The sequence below is a fragment of the Delphinapterus leucas genome, chromosome 11, assembly GCF_059928025.1.
Source record: "Delphinapterus leucas isolate spDelLeu-1000000601 "Yukka" chromosome 11, BTC_Dleu_Yukka2, whole genome shotgun sequence".
NCBI lineage: Eukaryota > Metazoa > Chordata > Mammalia > Artiodactyla > Monodontidae > Delphinapterus > Delphinapterus leucas.
The window spans coordinates 95610359-95616803 of record NC_143139.1 but is presented as its reverse complement, the minus strand read 5'-3'; positions in this window follow the sequence as shown (position 1 = coordinate 95616803).

Here is a 6445-nt window from a genome sequence, read left to right as displayed (position 1 = left end):
GAAACCTCCCCCTTTGCAGGCCTGAGTGTGGCCCCTCTCTGGCCAACTCCATGGAGGTCACATATACCTTTTCAGGAGCCCCAGTGTAGGGCAGTGGTTATTGGAAGCTTATCTGCTTCTTCCAGAAGGGGCCAGGGGACTCTGAGTTCCCACACACAGCAGCCAGAATAGGAGTTCAGGCGTCCAGGTAGGAGACCAAGAGGTGACCAGTTTGGCTTGGGAAGAGGGTCTGCACCTGGGGCTCCTGCCCGGAACCAGGAAAGAGCCCTGGGCTGGCCTGCTGCTGGAGCTGAAATCGGAGCCAGAACTGGAGCTGAAGAGGGCCCTGGACGAGGTGAGGCTTGGGAAGTAGAGAAGTAATGAGCATTCACAGGGTACTTATCCAGTGAACAAGCCACAGTATCTGCCCTGGGGAGACTGGCCATCCCCAGGGGCACCGGACAGTGAAGCAGGCAGAGCTATGCTGGAGGTGAGCCTTGTGGGGGAAGCATTAGCTCAGCCTTTGGGGTTAAAGGAGGGAGGCTGGGCCTGGGGCTGGGGGAATTCACACAGAAGGCCCAAAGGTGAGGAAATGTGGCATCTTTCTGAAAATCCTCCATGGGGCTCCCAGGCTGTATTGTGGGGGAGGGGCGAGACAAGGCTGCAGGTGCGCTGGGGCCCAGGCCAGGCCACAGTGATGCTCAGGCCCTGGAAGATGACCTGGTCAGATCTGCAGGTGGCCACTCCAGGACTGTGTGACGGCAAGATCGGGGGGAAGAGAAGTGGAGGCAAGGAGGGAGTTCCCTGGTGGCCTAGTGGTTAGAATACCAGGCTTTCACTGCCGTGGCCCCGGTTCAATCCCTGGTCCGGGAACTGAGATCTTGGAAGCCTCGCAGCAAGGAGAGCAGCGAGTTGAAACGCTCTGTGAGCTGGGGGTGGGGCTGGAGAAGGCTGAACAGCACAGAGGAAGCAGCAGCAGGACTGCCAGGACATGGCGAGTCAGGGAGGGGGCGTCCAGGACTGGCTGGTGGTCTGCATGGATGAGCCATCCCCTGATGGGGGCTCCACAGCTCCCAGACGGCCAGCTGGTGCACACTCTGGGCTCCATATAACCCACCCTCTGGAGCAAAGTTGTTTCTGCTGCTTTCAGCACAGCAGGTGGGGACATGATACTGCTGAGGGGGGCTGGCCGCAGGGGCTTATGGGGGGGAGTGTGATTTTATGGCTAGGGCCCTAAAGTTTGGAGCAGGGGCGGGGAAGGCAGGACACTGGAGGGGTCTTCGTCATCTTTCACGGTGGCACCCCAGCCCCTCATCCCCATCCAGTCACATATTTGTACCCAAGGCTGTCCCTGCCTTATCACCTCCCCACTTGGCTTATCCCTGCAGCCCTGCTTTGGGGCCCTTACTCACAACCACACATACCTGGGTACATGCATGTTTACCCTGCACTTAACCACAAACATCTACCCTCAGTGTACACACACACACACACACACACACACACACAGCTGGCCAGAGGACAGAATTTCTGAGATCTATTTGTTCTAACATCCCCAGATCCCTTCCCCTCACTGAGCATCCACCCGCCATCAATCACTTGGTACTATCCTCCCCCCACCCACAAATACTCACCTACCTTGATCAGAGAACAAGAAAGGTCTAGTGTTCTTCAGTCTGGGAAGCTAACTCTAGTGCAGGGCCCTCACCTCCTCCGCGCCCAGATTCTGGCTGTGATGACCAGCTCACGGATCTCATCTCTCTGATCCCCTCAGTCTCCAGGCTGTAGTACCCAGGCCTAGGGCCCAGCCTTCTCCTGACCTGTACCACCAGCTCCATCCACAGCTGGGCTGGGCTGTGGGGCAGGGAGGGGCCGGCTTCTCAGCAGTGGGCGTCAGTGAATGGCTGCTCTGAGCCTCTGGAATCCCAAAGGGCCATGGGAGGCTCGTAACGGCCAGGCTGGGCTGCCCTGGACTCAAGGACACGTGGGGTGTGGTGCCCTGCTGCCTGCCCTCCACAAATCTGCTCTGTCTCCCACAGACTCTGACCCTGGAGAGATGTCTGCCATAAGAATAGGGAGACTCCAAACATGGCCACGCTCCAGTGGTCCCAGAGCCGACCTCACTTCTGCTTTCCCTGTGCATTGCCTCACACCCTGTTTAGTTCTGTGGCCCTCAGACCACCTTGGTCACCCATCTGAGGTCTTTCCTGGAGCAAGCTGGAGTTCCTGGAGACTAAAGCAGGGGCTTTCTGCTTCAACAACTATCCCCTGAGCCCGTGCTCCCTCCAGCTGGACCCTGTACTAAGGCCCTGAGCCTGCGAAGATGACCCTCCCCTGGACCTGAGGAGACCCAGGAGGCCTCCCAGCCTGGCTCTGGCATTGCGGGCTGTCAGCAGACCCTGGCCCTTGGGCTGGGCTGGGTCCCCTCTTCTGCCTCTATCATAAGAATAGTAATAATAATGAAGGTGATAATAATAGCTACCATTTACTGAACACTGACTATGTGCCAGGCACTACGTCAGGGCTGGGAAGGAGCCCGCTTCTGCTCAGGAAGATGGGAATGTAAATAGATCCTTACAGTAACTATAATGCAGCGGTGACGGTGGACATCCTCCGAGCACTCACCCTGAGCCAGGAACTAGGCTAAGCGTTCTCCTGGCATCTCCTTTAATCTTCGCCTCGTCACAGGGACCAAGCAACTGAATTTTTAATTTTATTTAAATTTAATTTGTGGCTATGATATTGGACAGCACAGTTCTGAAGGGCCTGGATTTTATTCGTCTCTGGGTCCCAGGGCCTGGTAAGAATTACCCTCATAAGTTTCTGTAGAATGAATGAATAAAAGGAAAAAATGATTGAATGAATGGTGAATATGTTGACCTAGGAACTTCCCCTCTTCTTATTCATTCTCTCCCCTGCAAGCTTTAGGTTCTCAAACTTGGCTGTGCTCTGGTTACCAGGACAACCTGGTGGAAGTCCTAGTGGGTGGGGGAGGGGATCTGTCTGGAGTTCTTCCCCTTCTCTCCTTGCTTTGAGGCCTGAGGACCAGCCTGATTCTAGGAAGAAGAGAGGTGGCTGGGGGAGGGGATAGCACAGCTCTCTCTGGACAGATTGAGTTGGGGGAGCCTTTACCGCCCACCCCCACTGGATTGCATTATCTTTGAGATGCAGAAACCCTGAGCTGAAGTCAGGGGTCCTTACTCGCTGGCTTCTCTCCTCTCTTTGGCCAGTGACTCATTGTGCAACTTCTATCAGATCTCTTGCCCCTCTGGGCCTCAGTTGCCTTTTTAAATAGGGACCAGATGCCTTCATGTGGCCTCTTGAAGGTCTAGAATTCCTCCATCTTGCTCCCTGCCAGGCTGTTAGGGCCTTGAAAGCAAGGAATGGGTCTTGTTCATCTCAGTATTCCTGAGGCTCACCTGCCCGTCTCTCTCCGCCTGGACGAAACTGCCTGCCTGTTAATTACGCGCTTGGGTTCAGCTGCCCTCTAGTGGCCCAAAGTGGCAATGACCTCCTTGTGTCTGTACACAAGTTTTTTTCCCACCAAAGGAAAGGTTGACAGGCCTGAAAGTGGCCTCAAAGGACAGACCTCCACCCAAGCAAAAAATCATTGTGGTGGCCTCCCAGACAAGTGGCATAAGCTCTAGAGTCTCAAACCTGGGTTTGTGACAGCTGTGCGATTTTGAATAAGTCACTTAATCTCTGTGAGCTCCAGTTTCTTCATCTGTGAAGTGGGAATTATATCAGTCAAGATGGGTTAAATTATGTTTCAGTAACAAAATATTCCAAAATCCCAGTGACTTATAATAACAACTATTTATTTCTGATTCATGCCTCATGTCCACGGTGGTCTGGGTCCACTGAGGCTCTGTTCCATGTCTCCTTCACTCTGGAACCCCGGCTGCCTTCTGGAGCCGTGTTGGTCTTTGTGGCAGAGGAAGGAGAGAGTGGTGAATCATATGGTAGCTATTAAATGCTTTGGCCTGGACTTTTCTGATCACAACTCATTGGCAAGAACTAGTTGCAGGAAGGTTAACCCTACCATGTGCAAGAGCTGAAGAGACAGACATATTTGGTTAGCAGCACTGCTGGCCCGCTCACGCGGCTGTAAGGATGCAGTGAGAAGTGCCATTGCACTATCCCTCATGCAATGAATTCAATCAACCTTAGTCATTGAAATTACTGCCTTGTAATTCTGATTTCCCCTTTTATCTACCCTCGTGATTTTCTGTGACTTCCACATCAATACCAACTGTTTACAGCTGCAGATACAGAGAGGGAAATGGACTTGCCAAGTTTCACACAATGAACCCGTAGCTGGACACCCACATCTCCAGGCTCCAAATTCTGAGCTTCCCGCCCCCCACCTGACGTGGTGGAGGAGAAGGGGCTTTGCCCTCCCAGGGTTCTTTGTAAGGGTGTTGACTGACAGTGTGACGGTCTTTTGAGGGAGCCTGGAGCCACTGCCTCCCTCCCAAAGCTGGTCTCTCAAGCCTTCCCAAGCCCTGCCCGCTCAGCCAGAGTGGAGAGCCGAGGGGGTAGAACAATGAGAAGCCTGTGCCGCCCTCCAGGGCCAGAGTCCGAACATCGCAGCCACTCCTACGCAGGGACCCTACACATTCCCGCCTCCTGTTTCCCTGTCCTGGGCCCAGCCCAGACATACCCACCGTATCCTGACAGCAACCAGATGGTGGGAAAGGAAAGCTCCCAGAACTCTTCAAAGCCTCCCAAAGCATTTTAAAAACCTGCACAAAACCTGACCCCCAGAAAGCCTCCTAGCCTCTCTAAAATCTTTGTCTCTAGGCAGATGGGTGGCCCCTGGCAAGACAAAGAGACAGGCCCCACTTATCCGACAAGCGTGCTTTCAGGGAGGCCCTGCCCAGTGCCATGGAGGCTGCAGGCTGAGATAAGAAGATGCCGTCGCTGCTCTCCACAGACATGTGAAAAAAAATCACAGCACAAGACTAGGGCTGTAATGGGGAAAGCTGCTGGTGGGGTCAGGGAAGCCTTCCTGGAGGACATGGCAATTAGCAGGTCATCAGGTTCTCTCCCTGGGCCTAGCCTTACTTGAAACACAACTTTCTGGTTGTTCATGCCCCTCTCCCACCACTTACTTGCTAGTATTCTGTGCTGCAATCACAGGACACCACTCACAATTCTCAGAAAGGTCTGCGTCCTCCCTAGCCTCCACGGCTTTGCACTTGCTGGCTCCTCTTCCCTTTATAGGGAAAACTCTTATTCAGCCTTCAAAACCCAGATCAGTAGCCGTATCCTCCTTGATAAACCCCTTCCCTGGGGTTCAGTTCCATTTTCAGTTTCTCACACATACTTCTCTCGCTAGGACAGTTGTAATTTGTTTACATATCCGCCTGCCCCTCCAGTTTGTGAGTTCCTTTGATTCAGGGACTATATTGTCGTTGTCTTTGCATTCTTGGTGCCAGACCTAGTAGAGCAGGTATGTGACATGCCTCTGCAGGGTTCTGGAGAATAGCTGTATTATGCATGGGATTTATACAGTGCTTTCCTGCCAACTACCTCCTTCGACATTTACCCTAACCCAGCGAGGCAGGCAGAGCAGGAGTGATATAAAAACAACCAGCTCTCTACAAGAATCTGACATGAGCTGAGCGCAATGCCAGGCACTGACAGAGGACACTTATCTGGGCTTTAATCATCTGTGGTTCTCAGTGCCTGGCACACAGAAATGCTTGGTGAACTCAGTTGTGTGTCAGAGCAAGAAACTCGCCCCCCAAAATGCAACATATTGTTATTTTTTTAATATTTATTTATGTATTTATTCATTTGGCTGCACCGGGTCTTAGCTGGCACACAGGATCTTCGTGGCCGTGTGTGGGATCTTCCTTATGGCATGATGGATCCTTTTTTTTTTTTTTTGTGGCATGTGGGATCTTTAGTTGCAGCATGTGAACTCTTAGTTGCAGCATGTGGGATCTTTAGTTGTGGCCTGTGGGATCTAGTTCCCTGACCAGTGATTGAACCCAGGCCCCCTGCATTGGGAGCATGGAGTCTTAGCCACTGAACCACCAGGGGAGTCCCAAAAAATGCAATTTTTAAAAAATTTTATTTTATTTATTTTTGGCTGCGTTGGGTCTTCATTGCTGTGCGTGTGCTTTCCCTAGTTGCAGACAGCAGGGGCTACTCTTTGTTGTGGTGCGCAGGCTTCCCATAGCTATGGCTTCTCTTGTTGTGGAGCACAGGCTCTAGGCGCACGGGCTTCAGTAGTTGTGGCGTGCGGGCTCAGTAGTTGTGGCTTGTGGGCTCTAGAGCGCAGGCTCAGTAGTTGTGGCACATGGGCTTAGTTGCTCTGTGACATGTGGGACCTTCCCAGACCAGGGCTCGAATCCGTGTCCCCTGCATTGGCAGGCAGATTCTTAACCACTGTGCCACCAGGGAAATCCCCCCAAAATGCAATTTAAATGGACAGTTTTATAGGATTTACTATTGC